General features: G+C 46.7%; 1 protein-coding gene across 5 annotated transcripts in view; it reads left to right on the forward strand.

The window, feature by feature from the left end:
• The first annotated feature begins 6,822 nt into the window (after positions 1-6,822).
• Positions 6,823-20,285, forward strand: part of KMT5B (lysine methyltransferase 5B) — a 50,711-nt gene continuing 37,248 nt past the window's right edge. For 2 of the 5 annotated variants that reach the window (XM_031448579.2, XM_031448580.2), the window contains exon 1: positions 6,823-7,227. The gene's annotated coding sequence lies outside the window, so the exon portion shown is untranslated. Of the gene's footprint in view, positions 7,228-7,332; positions 7,506-8,494; positions 8,653-20,285 lie in introns of those variants that run through there. The other 3 variants (XM_031448578.2, XM_031448576.2, XM_064492052.1) reach the window with 3 other exon arrangements.

Below are 20,285 nucleotides of genomic sequence, written 5' to 3' on the forward strand. Positions count from 1 at the left end.
AATGCAAGTGAGGAGACAGTCCCCTCCCTCCGGGCCAAGCCCTTTCCGGGCGGAGTGACTTCTTTGCTTGGTTTAAAGCCCTTTGTAAAGAGACATGTCCTGGGAAGAGTGCGCTGGGATTAGGCTGGAACGTACAGTCGGGTCTGCCTTCAGAGGCTCGGACGGAAGATGCCGGAGGCCGGGACCTGCGTGGGGCTGGGGCCGCCTGTGGTGCTCGTTGTGTGGGAGGGACCGCTGCGGCCCTGCCTGCCCTCTCCACCCTCCAGGTGCATCTGCGTGTCCACCAGCCCCCTCCCTGGAGACCTCAACCTCTCCAGCAAGTTCCCACTGGGCCCCACAGCTGACTCAGGGCAACTGGCTGCCCCACACTGGGCTCTGGGGTAGGCTGAGGTTGCCAGGATGACCAGTCTCCCGAAGGTCCCTGCAGAGGCCTGGGCAGTGCAGTGGGTGAGGCCTGGGGGCTGGGGAGGAAAAGGGTGAAGATTCTGAATCCTGGTTGCTCACCCTTCCATCTGGCTCATGGGCAGCTTGTCACATTTTTCTACTCTGTTGTTCTTTTTTTTAAATTTTTTTGGGGGTGGAGGTAATTAAGTTTATTAATTAATTTATTTTTTAATGGAGATACTGAGGATTGAACCCAGGACTGTGTGCATGCTAAGCACACACTCTACCCCTGAGCTACACCCTCCCCTGCTACTCTTTGATTAAAGAGCAGGAATGACCCCATGGAGAGAGCGTGGAAGCCCCTTCTTCCCCCCGTGGTACACTAGCTCCCCCCTCCACCCTAAGGCCTTCTAGAACCTCTAGGGGCTGCCAACTCTGGAGCCAGGGCTTCCACTCCAAACGCCAGGGCAGAGGCCCCCATCACCTTCTTGCCCTGGCCACCCCCAGTGCTCTAGCCAGAAATCATGTCTACTTTTGACGCAGGAAACACCATCCCTAGGAATATACCAGGGGACAAGTCAATAGCCCAGAGTGTATCTGTGAGCTCTGAGAAGGGACCTGAGGATGGGGTAACAGAGCAGAAAGCTGACTCCACAGGTAGCACACAGATCCAGGCCAGAGACTGAGGGCAACTTCACGCTGGCTGGAGGCTTCAGTCCAGTGCAGGCAGCTAGCATCCCAGAGGTGGCCCGAGGGCCTGCTGCAGGGAAGCTCACCTGGTGGTGGAAGGTTCCGGCAAGTCTGCTAGAAGCAAGAGCAGCCCCCCACCCCTGCCACTTAAATATCACTCAGCAGAAGCCACACTGACAGTGCCAGAGGGCACAGCAAGCATCTTCAGTCCCTCACCTGCACCTTGACCCTGGAACCTGCCCTTTGAACCTAGGCCATTCCCACAGCAGTGTTTGGGGAACAGCCAAGGAAAACTATTTTGCAAAATTGCCTCATGCACAAGTCATGGAAAAACTGGAGAGGTTTTCATGGAGCAGCAGCCCCGTTCAGTTCAATTTTTCCCACACTGTATCTCTCTTTTTTGCGTAATGTATCATTTACATTCAGTAATTTGTATAGAACGTAGACTTTATACATACCCAGGTAACAAACCCTGGATATAGGATGCTTCCATCACACCAGAAGGTTCTCCTGTCCCTTCCTCGTCAATCGCACCTGCCTGGAGGCAAATAAGGCTTCAGATTTCTGTCCCCGCAGATTCGTTTTTTTGCTGTTCTAGGACATCGCATGTTTGGAATCAAACAATTTTACTCTAAGGTTTCTGGCTTCTTTTACCTCGGCATGTTTTTGAAATGCATCCATGTTGTAGCTCATTCATTATTATTTCTTCGCAGGATTTCATCGCATGGATAGACCACACTTTGTCTATCCATTCTTTTGTTGGGTAGCATTTGCATTGTTTCCAGTTTGCGGCTATTGTAAATAAAGCTGCCATAAATATCTTGGGCGGGGGAGGGGGGAGAGGAAGCAACACAGATTATAACTATTTAACAAAATAGAAACCCCTAAGTCCATACTGATATAAATATATTAATACATTGAAAGTGTGATGAGAAGTGGGATGTTTACATCCTCTCAAAGTCCCTCTCCAGAGAATACTTCCTTATTACAAAGAGAAAACTAGTAACTTTTCAGTGGAGAAGCCTGGCACACATCCTTTGATCCAATGACCCAAGTAAATGTCATTGGCCATGGGTCAAATTGAAATCGTTTGCCCCCGGAAAGGATGCATTGAGAAACACACAGCCTCACATCTGTGACATTCCTGCCCAAGATACCTGATCTTATTCTAATCATGGGGAACTGTCAGAAAAACCTAAATTGTGGAACATACTACAAAGTAACTGTCAGGTCACCTTCAGGATTGCCAAAGTCATTGCAATTAAAGGGAAGGGTGAGGAACTGCTCCAGAGAGAAGGAAGCTGAAGACCCAACACCCAAGGTAACTTGGGGCTCTGGACAAGCTCCCTTGCTATAAAGGACACTACTAGGGTCATAGGGAAACCTTGAATATGGTGCGAAGATGAGACAGCATCGACCCACCAATGTTAATTTCTCGATGTCCACTGTCATCTGGATTTGCCAGACGATAGCTCAGCTGCAGGGAAACACACCACGATGTGCTCCGAAGTCTTGAAGCATCTCGGTAGCAACTCACAGTCAGTTCCAGGGAAAAAAAAGTTATTTGTGCTATACTTCCTGTAAGCTTGAAATTATTGAAAAATAGTAAGAGTAGGCTTTCCCTGCCCTTGAGGAAACCAGTTTTGGGGGGCTGCCACTGGTCTTCTCTTTGTTTACTTCCAGATGTGTATGTGAGAGGAAGGGGTGGCTACAGCTGGGCTCCTTTTTGGTGGTGGTGGGAACCCAAAAGAGCACAACCCCTCAGGGGCACAGGGCTGTCCCTGGGTCCCATGTGATTGCCCCAGGCAGACACAAAGCCCAGGATACCCCTTAGCTTTAAAGGCAGGGGAGAGACAGTGTGCTTTGTGGGGGTGGGTGGTGGAAAAGCCCCCGTAACTTGAGTTGGAGCCAGGAGAGTGCTTAGAGACCCGCTTACACCTCCTTTCATCCCTGTAGCATTCCTGGCAGGCTAGCGTTATCCTTCGTGGATTAAGTCTCTACACCAGTGTCCCAGGCCCTGTTCTGGATGCTGAGGACTGAGTGGTGAACAAGGGAGACAAAACCCCCTGCCCTCAAGGAAGTTAGAGCCTGGAAGGGGGAGGCGGCCAGTAGATGCAGTGAATAAAAGATGCAGGATGCTAGATGATGACGTGTGCCATGGAGAAAACAAAACAAACAACACAGAAAGGCCATTAGGGAGAATAATAGCTCGGTATTGGGCCTGAGCGGCGGGGAGAATCTCTCTCTGGGAGGTGTAAGTTTTCGTGAGTGCATTTTCAATTTTAGCCACATTATATTTGAAATGCCTATTAAACACCTAATGGTGGTGTCAGAAGTTCAGAGAAGTGCAGCCTGGAGGTAGGAATTTGGGCATCTTTTGGGGGGGGTGGTAATTAGGCTTATTTATTTTTAGAGGAGGTACTGAGGATTGAACCCAGGACCTTGTGTATGCTAAGCATGTGCTCTACCACTTGAGCTATACCCTTCCCCCAAATTTGGGCATCCTAAGTACATCAAGCTGTGAATAAGATTACTTAGGCAGATCCAAGGACCGGCACTTTCCACAGTTGTGGGGATGGTGTGTAGACAGGCTGCATCATTTGTCCAAAATCACATGGCTGGGAAGTTGTGGATCTGAGATTCAAACCCAGGTCAGACTCATACCAAGCCCCTATTCACAGCCGTCATAAAATCTTGCTGCTGTTGACTTGGCCTTGGACAAGTCACTTGACCATTCCTCATCTAGGAAAGGAGGGGTGGACAGTGGAGGTATGAGGACAGTGCAGGGGACCTAGAGGTGCTCAGGCAGGTGGCCAGGGACAGGTCACCAGAATCCTCCTGAGTATGTCCCCCGCCCTTTTCCTGCCTCCTCCTCAGGTGCCTGCTCTCATCAGAACAGCCCTGTCTTCCGGGCAGAGGTGGGGTACGGGGGAGACACACGTGCAGAGTCCAAAAGCCAACATATCACTTTACAGTGGGAAGCTTCTCGCCATCCAGCATGGAATTCTGGGCTCAGCATGACCTGGGGGCCCTCCCTGTGGGCACAGGATCCCAGCAAGCAAACCCTGAGTGAACCTGGAGTCTGAAGAAAGGGAGCTGGAGAGTGATGGAAGGTTGGCGGGACCAGGCTGGGTCTCTGGAATACCTCCAGGCCCTGCTGGGGGTGGGTACTGGAATAGACTCTGTGGCCTCAGCCAGAGCCCTGGCAAGGGTGGGGCTCCCAGGTCAGCTCCAGGCTGGGCTGGCACCCCTGGTGCTTCCGGGGCTGGCCTGGGCCCCTTCCGCCAACTCGGTCTTTCTTTAGAGTTGTTAATATCTTTCCGTCTGTCCGGGATCGGTGGGGCCCCACTGGCTCCGTGGCTTAGCACTTCCACTTGGGGCAACCAGCAGCTTCACAGTGTAAATGCCAATGGTGCCTGTCACATGGGGGCTGGGCAGGTGCCTGACCACAATGCTTCCTGTCCCCCACCCCGCTCCCCTGCCAGCTGGCGGGGGGAGGCCTCCAGCTGGCCACACGATCTGTGGGGAAGTCGAATTTCCAGTCTCCCCAAGGAGGGCTGCTCCAGGCTGTGCCCTCTGCCCAGCTCAGCCTGTCTTCCCTTAAGCACGGCCCCATCAAGATCCTGAGCTTCAACTCAGCTCTGCAGAGAGATGCAGCCCACCCTGGGCTTCTGAGCTGAGGATGGAAGAGCAGCCCGCAATGCAGGGGGGACAGGGAAGGGCAGATCCAGAACTGGGAAGCCAGAGGAATCTGTGCTGGGGTTCACCCATCTGTCTCCCCTGCCAGGCTGTGGGCCTGGCCTGGTTCCTTTTAAGTCACTGCCCAGAACACTTAGCCTGGCACTGGGCAGTGACTGAATGGAGGTGCCAGCATCTTGGGAGTCTGGGGGTTTTACAGGGTGGGGGTTTGGGTGTCAGCCCCAGGGGTCAGTGTCGGGGTTGACTCTGAAAAGCTTGGAGTGGGAGGACATTGACTTGTGGCCCAGGTGCTAAGACCCAGGAGGATTCACCCATGTCTGTGGTACCCACTGTGCTTGCCTCCCTTGGGCACCTAGTGAGGAAACTGGGAGGCAAAGGCAGTCTCAATGGGATGCAATTTGAGTGTCTGGAGCCAAGCACTATGAAAATCCTGGAAAGACAGCTCAGCGATAAGTCAGAAACTTAATAAAACCAAAGCCATCATTCGTTAGTTGTGCTCGTAAAGAGGAACACGGCAAGGCAACTTCTGACGTCACAGGTGACCCTGCGGCTCTTAGAGTGAAAGAGCAGACGGTGCGAGGCAAAATGCCTGGGTGTGTTTTACCTGAGGGTGGGGAGGCTCTGCACACAAGCCACCCCCCACCACCAAGTGGGCTTCCCCAGGAGGCAAGGTGACAGCAGTGGGAGAAGCCCTGGTTTTTAAAATCTAGACCCGCATCCACCTGTTAAGATACATGCCCTCAACAAATCACTGTTTCAGTTTCCCATCTGTGGAAGCAGATAATAAGCATCATGCCTGCCACCCAAGATCAAGGAGGAGGGAACATGAAGTAAGCACCTGTGTTGGTGTTCCCTGGACTACAGTCCGTATGGACATCCACAGTCTCCGCTGAGTCTCCTACTCTCTGCCAGGCCCTGGGGATGCAGCGGAATCCAGGGCAGACGTGGGGCTCTTCCAGGAACAGGTGTACCTGCCTGCCCTGCCTGCTTCCTCTCTGCGGGACCCACACTGGGCTCCCCTAAAGCCGCAGCCTCTTTACCTCCCCCATCCCTGCTCCAGGGCCTTTGCATTATTGGTCTCATTTTTTCCTAACCACTCCCTTTTCCTGACATAATTCACTCTTCGGGTCAGGGAAGACCTTCAGGCACTACCTCCTGGCATCTCCCACCAGTGGCAACTTCAACTTCTTGATGATTCAACACTATTTATTCACCAGAGTACTGGATAAAGGATCTGGTCAAGCTCTCATCAGCTGTCTTAGAGGTCACCCAAACTCTCTGTGCCTCAGTTTCCCTACGTATGAACTCCACCTGGGGGTCGTTGTAAGGAATCAGTGAGATAGGGCACCAAAGCTTCAGAACGGTGCCTGGTACCCAGTAAAAGCTGCACACACGTTACTCCCGTTGTTATTTTGTAGTCAGTATTATCAATGGTAGGACCCAAACGGCGGGGCTTCGCACCACCCTCCCTGCAGCGCCGCACCTGGCGCGTGTAAGTCTCCCAGCAACTTCCCAACCATCCTAAGCTCCTTAAGGAGCTGCATCCTTGGTGCCGACACGGCCCAACTAGGAAAACCCGGCACACAGTAGGTGCTCAAGAAACGGCCAGTTGACACCAGGAAGCCAGTGGCCCAATTAATGCACGCTCACTCCCTCCTCCCTCCCACACTAGGCGGTGGAACGCTCAGGCTGCCCACATGGTCTTTAAGGGTGTATCTGCCTCCAACGACACCCATTCCCACAACAAAGAGGCTCGCCTCCGTGGAGCCGCCTCCCCTCGGCGCAACTGGGAGGCGCAGCGGGCGAGGAGCCTGCCCACTCCCCACGGCTGCCCCGTTCCCGACTCGGGAGCTGTTCTGGGTGGGTGCAGTTGTTTCAAAGACCCACGGTGGAGAGCAAGCCCGCGGGGCCCCAGGGTGCGCGATAAGCCCCAACCAGGGTGGCGCCCGAGGGGCGCACAGCGACGCCGCCTCCAGCCGCGATTTAAAGGGCAGCGAGGGGCGGAGGGATCTCTGCCGACTGCTCAACAAGGATCCCTCCGCCGCGAGCGAAGGCAAGCGAAGCAACGAGCTCACTCGTTCTTTTAAAATTCGCTTTTTGTTCCTCCGCCGCGGAGCACCCGGCGGGGGACTCATTTCTTCCTTGGGTTTCTCCGCCTCCCCCACACCCCCAGTCCCGTAAAAGCAACAGAGGAGACCGGGGCGGCGCGAGCCAGCGTGGTGTCCCTCCGCCCGGCCGAGGGCACTCCTTTTCGTGTCCTTCCACCGTTCCCGGACGGCGTCCGAGCGGCTCACCGGGGGCGGCGACGCGTCTGCGGCGCGGGCGGCGAGGCTCCGGGGCTATGAGGTGAGGGCGCTCAGGCACCGGAGGCGGCACGCGGGGCGCCAGGACCCAGGACGCGGAGCCCGCAGGCCAGCGGCTACCTTTGGGACCCCGAGTCCGCGCGAGAGGGAGGTGAGGCCCGGGGCGCGGGGGCGCTGTGGCGCGGAGCGGTGGGGGCGGGGGGCTCCGGCCGCGGCTGGGACTCATTTCCCGACAGCGGATGGAGCGGGCGGTGCTGCGGCAGGGGCCGCCATCTTGGATTTTACTCTCCATTTTTCTGGGGAATTATTTTTGGTGATTAATTTTCTTGGGGGACGGGGAAGTGTCACCGGGCAGCGCGGGCCCCCTAGCGCAGCGGCCGGCCAGCGGGGCCCCGACGCGCCCCGAGGAGGAGCGGGCAGCGCCCGGCGGTGAGCGGGGCCGGGCGCCGGCACGGGCGTGCGGGGGGAGCTGGGGCGGCGGGCGCGGGCGGCGGGCGGCGGGCTGGGGGCGGGTCGGCGGGAGCGGGGGCGCCGGGCCGGGGCCGGGGCCCAGGCCGCGGCCGCGGGGGGGCGGCGGCCGGGTGAGGGGAGCGGCGCCGGCGGCGGCGGCGGCCGCGGGGCGCCGGCCCTGCAGTGGGCGCCGCCGCCGGAAGGGAGCGGTAGCGGCCGCCGGGCAGCTCCGGCCCGGCCCGCGGCCGCACGAGGGGAGCAGCCCTGCCGCTCGCGATTGGGGGACTCTGTTTTCCCTCTGCTCCAATGGGCAGCCGTGAACGGTCTCGCCCAATCTGCTACCTCTGCCGCGCTCAACTTTGGGTTGTTTTTGTTTGGGCTCGAGCCTCTTTTCAGATCTTCTCCCGGGCCGGTCCTCCACCCCACTCCGCCCCTCCTTGTAGCGCGGCTCCGGCGTCTGTCCCGGGCTTGCCTCCCTTGTCCCCGTCCCCTCTGCGCTTCAGCCCGTTCCCCCTCAGTCTGCCGGCGCCTCGGGTCCCGAGAAAACGCGTTGGTCCTCCCAGAGTGACTCGGTTCCTTCCACACATCCAAAGATGATGTACGAGCGTCACTCCTATTTATATGAGAGGGGGGAATGCAAGTTTCCAAGATGACAGCTCGACCCAACTTGCTGGCATGGCATAGAAGCACGTTGGACCCAGAGAAATTCCCTCCCTATTTGGGTTCATTTGACCCCGTTTGGGAACTTTTTCCTCCGAGCCATTGAGTGGGGGGAAACTTTTGAGAATGCTGTGGAGGTGAACGTGTATTTGTTGAAGTTAATTTTTAAGAGCTTGCCAAATGAAATTCACTCTGGGGGAAAATTTTTATTTAGAATAGTAGGCAGAAGAATTGATTGGCTGTGATTCTTTTCTTCAGAATTTAAACTATTTTGATATAAAGTATAATTAAACATGGCTTTATGGGCCTTGAAGACTGCTATGGGATCATCAGAGGAAGCAGTTGCCAACTTGAAGGTTCTTCAGTCTTTCATACCAAGAACACGCCTTAACTTTTGATGTAGTAGTAAAAGCATACATATTTTGAAAAAGGAGGGTGAAACCATTTTTGCCTGAGATTATCACAGGTAATTTGTACCTTCTGAAAAACTTAAAGAGTTACAAGTTGTTGGATACAAGTTTACTTTGTAGTCGAATGTTTAGCGCCTTCAGCCAGAGGTGTGGCCCTGTCTCTGTGGGGCTCCCTCCGTTCCAAGATTAAAGTCCACAAACGCTTTAATCCCAGCATGTGTGGAACCTCTTACACACACGAGTGCAGGGGCTGACCCATTCAGGAGAATGAACACTTCCTCTGTGTCCCCTGAGCAATGGTTACGTGTATTATATTTGGTCGTTTACCTGCCCACCCCCTCAGCTTTCTCCTGAGTTTGTGGATTATTATGTACCTCCTCTGCCCAGAGCAGGACCGTGTAGGTGCGCAGCAGACATTTGATGAAAACTGTTAATTTATTAATCTGTAAATTATGGAGCTTAATGATTTATATTTAGTTTTTCAGAACATGTTTGATCTGTTATTAAAAAAATTGTTGTCGTTAACAAAACAACTTAGTTGGAGAGTGAAAGGAATAATATGGATGCTTATTTTTCAAGAGGCCTAATTTTTTACCCATAAACTTTGAAACCAGACTCAAAGTCACTTCCAAGTGATCTCTTGCCTGTGTTTTCATTTGTCTTCTGGTACACATTGAAGTGCTCATGCTTTGAACTCTGTGCCTAAATGAAATCCCAGTGGGCAGCATTGGGGTGGGGGCTCGGGGGTGGCGAATATGCCTGTGACGGAAATGGTAGCAGGTTGTTTGTGGGTCTTTGAGCTTAGAATTTTGTGGTGGGGCATGTTGGTTTATAAATTTTCCCTTGGGTCATTTATATTGGATTGACTCTGACTTCTCTTTACATGAGTATTAATTTGTGGGTTTATAGGAAATGAGTGTAGGGCCTGGTTATGTTGCATAGTCGTTTGTGTAGCATCTAAACAGCTCCCTGTCCACAGGAATGCCCTTCCCATGGCTTCTGAGAACACATTCTTTCAGATAAATGTGTCAATTCCATTATTTTGTATTCTGGCCTGCCATACGTGAGCTTTATTTTCTCTCCACTCACAGAATCCTCCTCCTTTATAGCCAAGAGTTACAGGGCTGTGTCAGCCCTAGAATATTCTAATTGTTGAGTTTTCCACACAGTATTAAAGACAGGGACCTTGTGTCTTTGCTCCAACATGACACACTGTTGGTTCCATAGATACACTAAGTAAATGCAGGTAGAGAGCACGGGCAGTTGTATCTCAGACACAGCTGTATTCAGTAGAAGTAAGTTTTATGTGTAAGACATAACTTTTTTTTTTTTTTTAGTCTGTTGTGGTTAACTTTTTATGTTAGACAGCAAACAAGCAAAACCCAGAAATGTATTTTACTGACATGTTTTGGTGTAGGAAATGGTTTTAATTGTAATAAAAAGGACAAGTTTAAATTTATTACAGGAGAAAACTAGCCAATGCACTTTAAAGTGCAAGCATTAGGGAATTCTAACCATTAGAACAGTGATTTGAAAAGTACTTTCTTTCTTGGATAAACTGTCAACTTTGAAATCGTAGAACATACTCTGTTTGAAGCTCTCAAGTGTGAAGTGTGAATTGAACTCTGCAGTTTTAATGACTTAAACTCCATTGAGTGAGCTGTACAAGGAACAGTCCTGGTGAACAAATGGAGGACCCTGGGCTTAGGAAGCTTCACAGCTTTCTTTAAATTCTGTCCGCTCTGTGTTCTGCCCCCAACCCACAAGTCTGTTTTTCACTTTAATGCTTACTATAATCCCTTTTCTTCCCCATAATTTAGTGTTTCCTGGAAAATTTCAAGTGTTGGCTGAGAGAAGAGGTCTTACCTAACCAGTATCTGGCCCTGTGTTATCAGTCACTGGGTCCTAGTCAGGTTTTCACTTACAGATGTATCTGGTTTTGTTCAGTAGACATGTCCCCAGACTTTAGTCATGCACATTGCATTTTACATGCACTAGAGGATTTTAACTACTTTAAAGGTGTGGTGTAGAGAATTCATCTGTACGGGAGACACTCATCACTTTATTTTTGTAAATCCACATTAATGTCTAGCTTAAAAAAAAAAAACAAATTTTCTTTTTATTCCCATGTCCCAATAACTTAAAGTGGACATATTATCTTTATATAGTTGGTGGTGGAACCAGAAACATTTGCATTAATGCTGAAATATTCTGACAAAAGGAAATAAAAGTCACTGATTTCCACAGTCATTGATGCTCTAAATTATGTTTTGCTTCATGACTTTCCTTCCATCCAGCTAAAGGGTTCCTAGGACACTGGACCACTTTGGTCACTCACTGCCTCTGGCTGTCACGTCTGCCAGCCAGAGCTGGGGCTGGCTGGTATCTGTGTGAGACAGACTCAAACACTGCACAGTCTAGCAGGGTTGTATATAATTATGGTTGCATGCACATGTAATTCTGGGGCTGGGTGAAGGATCGTTGGAGTAAGAATCAATACCTGTGTTCCGTCTGCTGCATCTTATGTAACACATCAATGGGGCCAAGCCTCAGTTTCTTCATCTGTAAAATAACTAAACACTGAGATTACTTCCAATTCAAGTTATACTTTATCTTCTACACTTAATTGCCACACTATTTTCTCACTTCTAAGAACTAATTTAAGCATTTTGACATCTCCAGCTGGTTTACGTAGTTCCTGTGTATATTCTGTGTAGTTGTGCCTCCTCTTTTTTTTCTTGAGATGTTCTTAAATTGACGTGTAGGTTACAATCAGTTGGGTTTTAGAATTTGGAGGCTGGGGTCCCAAAAGCTTGATTCTTAAGGTCTGTGTGGTTCCTATGTCACTGTGGCTCCTTGCTTTTCAGTTGTGTTTTTGCAAGATGTCTTATTTTCTGTATTATAAAGGTACATACACAGAGGAAAGAGTAAATAGAGCTGGGGTGCATTCCCTAGTTAGTGATAAACCTCTTTGTTTCTGGGTGATGCATATGTGGCTCAAGTATTGGAGTAAACCCCAGACTTTGATCTTAACGCTAGATTTAGGCCCAGCGTTGCTACTTGAAGCAGTTTGACTTCAGGAAGGCAACTTCATTTCTGAGCTTTAGCCGTCTCATTTGTAGTGACAATACCTGTCTCACCTGCCTCATAGGATTGCCAAGCCGGTGAATCCTCAGTCATGTGTGTTAGGGTGAATCAAACACCTGTACTCTAACTTGCACATCTTTATAGGAACACCGGGTCAGCAGGCCTCTGATGGCACTATGATTGCCTCTCAGGTCTTAGGCAAGAGATCCCTTTGGTGAAGGTCATTCTGCTTCCTGTTCTGTACCCTTTTGCTCTGTTCATCAGATACCTGGTTTTCTCATGTGTTCCTTTGGTTTTTCAAGGTCCTCCACTCCTTAGTAGCCCTGTGCAGATTTCCCTGAAAGCTGAAGCTCTCATGCTCCCTCTAGTGTTCCTGGACACAACCGATATTCCAGCACCACGAACAGTGCTCGGTGGCCCCCAGCAGGTTCTTGATAAATGTTGATTGAGTTGATTCTAGGTCTGCAGATTCATTTTGTCTGTCTGATCTTTATAACAGGGTTGAAATATCTGATACAGTTGGATGATCTCTGAGGAGTATCTTTGTTTTCAGGGAAGTCCTTATGTTGCATGACGTGTAGGGATGTATATTTTTGGCGAGAAAACCAACCTACTGTTAGGAAGATGGATCCCACCCAGCTGAGAAGTAAAGGGGCCCTGATCCTTCAGCCAGTGAGTCAGTAGAACCTGGGGCTAGAGAGGCCCTAAGAAACCGGCTTCACCCTCCACCTTAAAAAAGAAAGAAAAGCAGACCTAACTTAGAGGAGGATTTAGACAAAGCCAGTTGCCGTAGAAAATATTTGTTTGTTGGATGTAAATAGGTGCCAGGAGTGTTTTTGACCCGCCCCCCCCCAAAAGCGATTGTTTCTATATTCATGCTTTTGATTTATTTTCCTTGATCATTCAATCGAAAGTTTGTTCATTATTCCCTCTCCTAACATCTTATTTTCTCTGTAGCTCTTACCAGAATTTACTGTTTCATACTTACTGGGTTGTCTCTCTTCCCATACTATATACTCTGAGCTCCTTGAAATCAGGAACCATGTCTATTTTGTCTATTTTGGGTCTTACTCTTCAAGTATGGGAGAAAGTATGTTTTAAAATTTATTTGAGTCAAGATTGTATTGCTTTCTCGTATGGTGTCGAGCATGTACAGTCTTTCACCCTGGCCTTGGCTAATTTTTTTTCTAATTCTCTAAGGCTTCCTCTCATTTGTAAAAAGGGGAGTGGTAATAATAGTATTGTATATGTTATTGTATATATTTAATGTTTTTATTATATAAGTTATATGTTGTATAATTTTTCACTATATGTTAATGAATATTTTAATAAATTGTATACATTAAAGGACTGTGATGTGGGTGACTGGTATGGTCTATGTGAAGTTATCAGCACAGTTCTTGGATCATAATAAGAGCAATAGTGTGAAATGGTGCCCAGAAAACTAGCCCTAAGAGGTGTCCCTCTGTCAAGCCCAGGACTGCATATCACCCCTGCAGCACTCAGTTCTTCACCCACATCTCAAGCAGACATTTATTTAGCTGAGTGTTGGACACTGCTAGGCACTGAACAGCATGTATCCCCAACACGTAAGTTGGGGTGCTCTTTTGCAAGACCTGTCTCTCAGAGGCCCAGTGTGTCTCTTGCCTATTTCTTTCTGCCTCCCCCTTTTTTTTTCATTTAACTGCCCATGATAAAGCTCAAAAAAAGTTTTTTAGTTTCATTTATCGGTTGCATATGATCTTGTCAGAAGAAGTGAATTACTGTTGGCAAGTAATACGTCTCCCTGAGCCTGTTTCTTTTAATCTGAGACTTTTTGTGCCACAGTTCTGTGATTCTTTGAATTAAGATACTGTTGAAATGCTTGGTGAACTCTGAAGACCTCTGTTCATGTTTCTCTCTTCACAGTCCCCACTTCTCTCCTGAGTTTAAAGTCTTAGGACAGCTTCCCCTGGGTAGTGCTGCTCTCCTCAGATGTAGCACACCAAACTCCTGTCATCTTTCCTGCAAACGTGTTCCTTCTGTAGTCTCTGACTCAGTTAGTGGCAATCTTCTAGTCTCCACAACTGAAACTTCTGTCCCAACTAGAGATTTCTGGCTCATCTTGAAGTCCTTCCTGTCTCTCACCTGTATCTGATTTGTTACTAAGTCTTGCCAAGCTTGTATTTGAAATATCACACTTTTCCTCTCTCTTCTCATCTGCTGCTACTGTTTGTCAAATTTTATTTTCTAACCAGTCTCTCTGCCTCGAATCGCATGCTTTTCCATTAGTGGAATCCTTTTTAGAGTACAGTTGAGCAAATTTTCCAATCTTTCATCTGTATAAGTAGGCGGGAAAGTGCCTACTTTACAGGGCATGAGAATTAGATGATAAAGTGAATATAGGAAGCGCTAAATGAATGGAGGGGCTATTATTGTTCTTAAAAATGGAGTTACAATAAGAAAAAAGAATGTTTTATGAGATACCCAACAAAGTATATTCCACTGTAACAAAATCTGTAGTCCCTCTGAGTATTGACATGTGAGGTGTAGTTTGCTATGGTTGTTAATTATATATTGTTGCCAGAAGTCACATCCTTTTCTTCAGGAGCAGTAGGAAAAGCCAAGCTGATCTCAACTCTGTAGCATTAATTAGCACCCCTGGTCCTTTTTTATTCTCTTGAAAAATTGTACTCTTGTAATGGAAGAGGTGATGGGATTTTTTTCTTGGGGAAGTTATGGGTAGGATGAGGAATGAGGGGAAACTTCTACTTGATTGTTTATAAAGTTTTGCGAGTAATGCATCAACATGTCTGGCCTTTGTTTCCGCCTAAGCTACATGAAAAGAGGAGGTACTCGGAGACCTTTATTGTATTAGCAGTTTCTGCTCATTTATCTTTGTGCTGAACCTTTTTTCATTTTACTCATGAGGCATTAGCGGGGTTAAATGACTTGTCCACAGTCACGCTGCTGGAGAGCAGTGAATGGAGCCAGAGTGGCACCAGAACACTGACTATCCCGTGCCTCACCCCGAACTACGGTGTGCGCTGCCCCCTGCAGTTTATCACCTGGCAGACCCAGGCTGGGCTGCCTAAGACCCAGCCCAAGAATCACCTTTTGAAAGTTTTTTCTCACACTTGTCTTTTTGCCCAGTAAGAATTGATGTTTCTTTGTTCTAACTTACCTCACAGCTTCTGAGGAACCGTGGGCTGAACTTACAGACCCTTGACACTAGGTGGCATCTGTTTATAGAAAAGTAAGATGCTGTTTGGGTCTCAGAGAAAATGGTAACAGGAAGCATTCTTGATTTTAATTTATAGGCACTGCTAGGTAAGCAGATGGGTCACGTACGGAGAGATGGGGAAGCATGTTTTTTGGGGGGACTGGGAGGCAGAATTTCTCTCATCAGTTAAAGCCTTTATTTAGAAATACCTACTGAGACGATTGGAGACACAATTCTTATATAAAACCCTTTGTTGTGATATATATTGGCATACATATGGTGTACATAAATAAAGAACTATAAAGCAGTATTTTATGCAGTGGGGAGCATTACATGCCCAACTGAAGATCAGGGGCTGAATAAGTGTAAGTGTTGTAAACATCTGATCGTAGACTGAGAAGTGGTGGATATTCTGCTGTTTAAAATGGTCTGCTAAGTGAAAATTTTTCATCTTTTATTGTAAATTTTTATATAAAAATGTTCAATGTAGTAATTCTAAAGAAGGCCTTGGTTAACTGGGCTTAAGCTCAGTGTATGAGTAATTAGGTATGTAACTGAGACTCCAGCTTTATCTTCAAAATCCTTATAGCTCTCTATGCAGCCGTGTTTCCTACATGCAGATGAAGAGGGGATGACTTTAAAAGTGTATGTGAAACAGCTTAAAATCTTTTTTCCTGTGACACGTTGGAATTTTATGTATTTCTGGAGTCAATCTAGAAAGCAATGTCACTTGGTTTACTTTTCATGGTCTCTGTGTTAGTTTCCTGTGAGTACCGTAAAAGTCATCACAAACTTGGTGGGTTAAGACAACAGATGTGTATTTTATCACAGTTCTAGAGGCCAGAAGAAACAGAAACTCAACAAGAGTTTCACCAGGCCGAAGTCAAGGTATGGGCGGGCTCCCTCTGGAGGCTGTAGGAGAAAAATCTCTTTGCCTTTTCCAGCTTCTGGTGACTGTGACATTCCTTTGCTTGTGGCCGCATCACTACAGTCTTTTTCTCTCCTTCTCAAGTGTGTATGGTGTCAAATCTCCCTCTTTTAAAAGGACACTTTAATGACAGGGCCCACCTGGATAATCTCTTTCATCTCAAAATCCATAATTTAACCGCATCTCCAAAGACCTTTTTCCTTATAAACTAACATTCACAGGTTCCAGATGAAGACCTACTATCTTTGGGGGCCATTTTGCAGCCTCCCACAGCCTCCTTTAGAGAAGTTACCGCAGCCAGTTTAGCATGATTAGTGATGCTGTGTCTCCCATCATTTTATCCTGAAAGGGATTGAGTGGAACATTGTTACGATTGGCAGGAAACTGCTTGCATCAGGCTCCAATCTCTTGCTAGTAGCTTTGCCACCTGATGCTGCTTGAAAAAACTGTTAAATTAGCTGAAGCAAAATGCAGGAGTTTGACTCTGCAAACGCTGGAAAAGGAAAGCAGAAATGATACTTTTAGTAAGAGCATGTCATTAGTAATTATTTTACAAGTGTAAATACCTATTCTTTGCTCTGGAGTTTGGTGCTATATAACAGATTATCATTGAACTTGCAAGACAACGTCAGTCTTAAAGCAATAGTTCTGCCTTGGGTAAAGGCTTAATGGTGAATCCAGACAAACAAAAAACCCCAAGACTTTTCTTTCATAGCACTAGCTCTGATAGGTCATCTAAATTCTCAAAAGAGATTTATTTCTGACAGTATTTATAGGAGCCATGTTTAAGGTTACAGGTGTATCATAAATTCATGGTAATTTTCTAACAAATTGGCAACTAAGCAGTTACCCTGTCAGACTGTTAAGAGTATTACAGGTGCTCCCGATAGCTTTGCCGGCTTCTTCATTTGGCCTGATTGTGTGATTATCACTGTAGGTTCCACGGAACCTTGGGTGTATATTGGTTGCAGATGAATTTGGAATAGCCATTGATAAAGACTGACATGAAATTCTTTGGTATGTATATTTTAGAGTCCTTTTGTAATTTTAGGTTTGAATGGAAGAACTAATAACCACTTGGGCTTATATGTAGCAGTTAGATTTGAGACTAGAAAGGGGGATGTGATGTGAATGGACCTGTAGTATGTTCGACTTCGTGCTAGGTTCCCGTGATATGAAAGTGCACCTTAGTTAGTTGATTCTGCAGTGGGGAGGGCAAGAGCCATCAAGTAATTACATGAAGAAGTGAACGCAGTTGTAATAAGCACCATGAAGAAGAAACAGTAAAGCATATGTCAAGGCAGTCTACAGAATGGAGGACTGGAAGGTAGGGGACTGGTGGGCAGATTGGCAGTATTCTAAGTGCAAAGGCCCAGTAGTGGGAAGATGCCAAGCACACTGGAGGGATGTAAGCTAGGCTGTGTCTGGGTGTTAGCTGGAGCAAGGGGGGACACAGGCAGGGCTGGATCATGCAGAGCCTGGCATGGTGAGGTAAATTCTGGTAATCGAAGTTCTTAATAGTTCCAAAATACTTACATTTTTGCTATTGCATGTACTTTTCACATGTGAGATAGGCTGCACATATGAGGCCCTAGAATGGGAGATTGGTTTTTCACTTAATTAGTGGGGTGTTGGAACTGACAGCAGTCCCAGTAGTCTCACTGCTGGTCTGCCCCGGGCTCTTTTGTCCTTTTGGGATGTGTGTGTTTGCTGTTTCCTCTTTGGACAGTACTTTCTCCCATTTCTATGCTTTCTATTTGTGTTTGTCTTCCTTGCGCTTATTTAAAATATAAAGCTCCTGGGAGTCTGAAATTGTGACACTTGAGTATCACAGAGTCCACCACTAAAGGTATAGAGAACTTGTGGAAGTTTTCAGTGACGTTTTTCACTTCCCATCACCTTAGAAGTCTGATTTGTGAATTGCTATGCTTAGGTTTAGAAGTTGACTTTAACTTACGTACGTATGGATGAGTCAGGGTTTTTGTGAAATGTTTTGTTTTCTTTTTTTCTATATATCTTTGAAGTATCTTAATTACAAAAGTAATATATGCTCATTTTGAAAAGCTGAACCTTTCAAAGACTATTATCATGTAATGGTGTAAACATTGCTTGTAATCTCTTTCTCCAGAGAAGATAGTTAACCGTTTGGTGTGTTGAATTGTTTTATTAGCAACTGTAGCTGAATCACTTGAAAAATGTTTGTTCTGCTTTTTCTCCATGAAGATTTTCAAAAGTTGTCTAGCAAGCTAGAGCTTGCTTTTTTAAAATGTGTTAACCTTTTCCTTTTCAACCACTTGGGGATTGTTTCCTTGCCACTGGATAATTTCTCTGAGATAAACTATCTGTGGACAAGTTCAATTTATGAACTGATTAGAAACTTCTTGGTAATATCACAGGAATTATGTTAAAATTCTTGATAGTCTTTCAGAATCAATATTTTCATTTTTATGACAGATTTTTTAAAATCCTGGTTTGGTTTAGGGTATTCAACAAAAACTCCTACAAAAGCTTCAAGTAAAAAAGGATTGAAACCAAAGTTCTCAAATAAGCAGCTGAACTCAAAAGCCGCTAGGCAGTTTATGATCCACATGTGTGCCCATAAAGGGACAGTGAGAGGCTGGAAGGGTGTTGACACTTGTTGAGGGTCCATCACTGGGAATAGAATGGGCACTTTACATAAACCAATCACCTTTTCTATGACACAACTCTGTGCTTTCTTTAGAAAATTTTTCAAGTATGGAAGGTTTTTGTTTTCCAATGATAAATAAATAGGTTCACTGTAAACATTTTGGAAAAGGACTGTTTATGATGTTAATCCCATTCCCCCAAAGATAGCCATTGCTGTTGGTGATTTGGAATGTATAGTGGGGTGTGTGTGCTTTACCTTAGGTATTAAAATGTGATTAGAAGTTTCCTCTTTAAATACAACTCTGAAGAATTCTTCAAATACTTTCCTCTTTAAGTGCAACTCTTATTTTGGCAGTTGTGTCAGTATTATCATAAATTATGCATGCTTTTATTTACCTTTGATACTAGAAACTGAAGTACATGCTTCCTTCCCCACTTGTTGGTCCAGTGAAACCTTTCCTGTTGATTTCAGTGTCAGGTAAACTGCGGGGTGCGGGTGGGGCGGGGCTCCCATCTCGGAGCATAGTCACAGCTGCATTTCCTCAGAGCCTGGTTGCCTCATTTTGTGAACACTCATAAAACTAGAGGGAGCAAAGCCTTACACAGAGCCCTCAGGAATTCCGTCCGTCACCATACTCAGGTGATCTTTATTACTCTAGTCCAGAGAACTGATTAATCTGTATGAAGCCTTTTTTTTAAAACAAAGATTCCTATAAACTCTCTCTAGGCACACTGTTCTCAAATTAACTTGTTCCCACCGTCTCCCGCCCTCTGAATTTAATTTTTCATATATCTTTTCTGAAACATGAAATTTCGACTCTTTTCTATAGAAACAAATGACAAGAATTTAGTACTATTTATTTGTTATTCTTATAGTCCCTTCTGCCATCTAATTCTCTTCTCCCCAAACCCACGTTTAGAGACATTATGTCCATTTCTGAAGTTCTCTGTTGTTTCTGAGGGAGGCTTGCAGATTGACGTTGGCTCTTCTGTCCCTGAGTTTTGACTCTCACAGGTTGGCCTTATGAGGACTGTAGCCGGTGCCCAGGTTGGTCACGCCTTCCTCTTTTTTTTTTTTTTTTTTTTTTTTAATTTAAGTATAGTTGGTTTACAGTGTTGTGTTAATTTCTGGTGTAGCATAGTGATTCATTTTAATATATACATTCCTTTTCATATTCTTTTTCATTATAAGCTATTACAAGGTATTGCATATAGTTCTCTGTGCTGTATAGTAGGACCTCTGTTTATCCTTTTTTTCTTTTTGTCACTTCTTCCTGAAGCGCTCGTCCCTGATTTGCTCTTGCTTCGCCTCCTTCCTCACTAGTTGCTCCTTTCAGTATCCTTAGCTGCTGTTCCCTCATCTTGATCTCTAAATATTTGGGTGTCCCTTCAATCCTTAGATTTCCTTCAGCTATACTCACTCCCTAGGTAACTTCATCTTGTCCCATGGCTTGAAATCCATGGAGTTAGTACCCTGACTCCAGATTTATGTATCCAGCCTGGACTTATGCCCCAGGCCCTTGTATCCAGCACCTGAACATCTCTGCTTGGTCTCTAATGGGCACCTCAGACATGAGCAAAACCAAACTCCTGCACCAGGATTTCTGCCAAAACCTGACCTTCCTGTAGTCTTTGTCTCCTGCATAACTAAACAAAAATTCCATTTTCCATTTGGAAGCATATTTGAGTCCTCTTCCTTTCACACAGTCTGTTAGCAAATCCCGTCTATCAGCAAAACCTTTGGAAAGGATCCCCAAACCAACCACTTCTGCCCACCTCTGCTGCTGCAGGCCCCCAGCATCTCTCCTCTTATTGCTGTGGTCTCTTTTTTTTTAATGGAGGTA

This window comes from Camelus dromedarius, chromosome 12, assembly GCF_036321535.1.
Source record: "Camelus dromedarius isolate mCamDro1 chromosome 12, mCamDro1.pat, whole genome shotgun sequence".
In the NCBI taxonomy this organism is placed as follows: Eukaryota; Metazoa; Chordata; class Mammalia; order Artiodactyla; family Camelidae; genus Camelus; species Camelus dromedarius.